Consider the following 2904-nt stretch of genomic DNA (forward strand, 5'->3'; position numbering starts at 1 on the left):
TAATGCGTTACTGTGAAAAGTAACTTTTAAGTTCACGTTTTGAACTATATAGGCCAAAACATGAATCTGCCTGTTACAGCGCCACCATGAGGCCAGCAGGAGGCTGCGTTAATGACTATTTACCAATGGACCGAATGCCCCCGCCCTCCCCCAGGTAAAAATCACTAAATAACGATAGAAAGTGTAGTATATTTTCGATCCAAAGGGCGGGCTATAATACCGATTTTCTGTGAAAGCAAGCTTAAAAGGAAGATATGTCCAGAGTCCAAGGGTTTCAGGTCAAGCATCTTTTATTTCAGCCTGACTGGCCACTGCCATGTTGGGTCCGATCAAGCAGCGCGCAGTCACAAGTAAGAACCAAGCATTTATACCAATTTCAAATCATGTTCCCATGGGAGGCCCCAAAAGCTAAGACCCGCCCTTACTCCTTTGTCTGCCTATCCCAGCACATACATGAGTTCTGTCCGGTTGTCGTCGGCCGAGTCCCCGCCCTTAAAACATTAGCTGTTATTACAGTGTAACAATCTGGTACTATTTCTATTTATCAAACTTTACGTTTACACAAAGGCTGGTATAGTAATTGTTGTTCAACATTTCTTCAGCTTTAAAATGATTCCATGCACTTTATACTTCATGGTTACAAACAGCAGTTAGAAATGCAATGAGTCAATACAAGCAGCATTTACCCCAGACTGAATATTTCCTTCAAATGACATTTCTCTTGGTTAACAGCACAGGTCATAGTTATTAAACTTTATTCATTTCAACCATAGCATATGTTTTCACACTGTGGTACTTAAGCTTTTACCAAGAAATAACAATATGACTTTACCTAAATTCATCTCTGCCCCATGTCCTGGGGACAGAGTAACAGATGTTCTACTTTGGCCACCACCCTTGCATAAAGACAATAGTACTGAAATCAGCCTCTTGCTCACAAAAGAACTTGGCTCTGTGATTTGTTTTGAGTTCACACTCCAGACTGGGAACTTCTGTTTCAGGACAAAAGGCAGGAACTTCAAGGTGTGACTGATTAAATCAGACTTCACATAAACATTCCTCTGTCTTCAAATCTCCTCCTGCTAGCTCTCTGACTTAGGCCCACTTATAGCTGTCTCAAAATCAACCACAGTTCTATGTTTACCAATTAGGATGAAATATCGTGATTATATCATGTTCCTATGTTTGAAAGTTTACTTCAAAAGCAATACATGATTTTTTTTTAACACTCATCTTTTAATTATTATCATTACAAACTAATAAAATAACCCTTGTTGTGAAAAAAACAAAGTAGTCCTTTAAAGTATCAAAAGTACAGGCCTACTACAATTTCTGCAATTATCAGATAACAAGCTCACAGTTATTTTCAAATAGCCTATGTATAAAATGAAAATTAGATACATGTTTCATAATATCATAATTTCTATCTGAAAAGTAACTAGTAAGAAAGCTTTCAAGTAGTTGTAGTGGAGTAGTATTATTGGAAGTGGGAAATACTCAAGTAAAGTACAACCTGAAAATTGTACTTGTACAGTAAATGTATTTAGTTACTTTCCAATTCCACCACTGTATTTTAGCATACTTCAGTGGTGGAAAATGTACTCACATGTTTTACTTGAGTAAAAGTATCAGTACTACATGGTAGAAGTACTCTTATCAGATGTGGACAGTAACTGATGAATTTGTAAATGTACTTGAGTAGCCTACTGTGTGTGTGTGTGTGTGTGTGTGTGTGTGTGTGTGTGTGTGTGTGTGTGTGTGTGTGTGTGTGTGTGTGTGTGTGTGTGTGTCATTTGTGTGTGTGTGTGTGTGTAATTTGTAGATAGGGACAACACTAGTTGTCGATGCAAACATAACACTTCAGATCCCTTTTAGTTAGCGCATAGCAGTGACATATGGTGCCTTTTTGCCTTGAATATTCATGAAACGCAGAGTGACATGGTTTGTTTTTCGCCTTGAAAAAAATGAAAGGCATCCAATGTTGCTATAGTCAGTATGCCTAAATTGTATGTCTTTCATTCACGTTTCCCCATTCAGACAGTATGGCATGAATACAGTCTCAAAGGGGAAACGTTTTTATTGTATTAGGACTCATATATATTATATATACATATTTTTAGTGTTTTAGTATTGTGTGGTTATTTTGTGCTGCACCACTATAGGCTATAAAGATATCCATTTAGTTTACTCGTTTTGAATCAAACCTGCACTAATTTGACTTGTGATAAAAAAGCCATATAAAAAAATACAGCAATTCATTGGTGTGAAAAATAAGTAATGTAGTTTTACGTGTACTTAAGTATTTTTAAAAGTATTTACTCTTGATTACTTAAGTATATTTAAAAGCAAGTACTTTTTTACTCTTACTTGAGTAACATTTTGACAGAGCTACTTTTACTTGTAGTGGAGTAAATTTAAGCAGGAAGTATCTGTACTCTTACTCAAGTACTGGGAAAGAGTACTGTGTCCACCTCTGCTTATTATGCACGGGCGTCGAATGAAATAACGGCTCTATTGTTAAGTAGTTAATGTGTGAATTACTTTGAAACTAATGGCCAGTGGTCCGTATCACCTCAAGACAATAGTGAGTAAGTATCAACACCAGTCCACAACATATAAATACTAGATCTGTAAGTAAAAGTATTATTGTCATTATTACAATTGTTGTATGACTATTACCTGCTTATGTAGGGCTTCTAGCGCCACCCAGTGGGTGTTCGTATTGAGCGCAGGACTGTGTGATTTATGGTTAATGCGACGTCACTTCCGGTTTGCGAGTTTTATTTTATTTACTTTCTGTATTTAGGCGGATTAGCGTGTGCATCTGTATGAGGAAAGTGTTGCCTAAGTGACTGAGTGATTTATATGTTTACTGTGTAATTTTCAGAGGGATAAGTTAGTAGT

The sequence above is a fragment of the Gymnoscopelus microlampas genome (genome assembly GCF_963454915.1).
Source record: "Gymnoscopelus microlampas genome assembly, chromosome: 22".
Taxonomy (NCBI): Eukaryota; Metazoa; Chordata; class Actinopteri; order Myctophiformes; family Myctophidae; genus Gymnoscopelus; species Gymnoscopelus microlampas.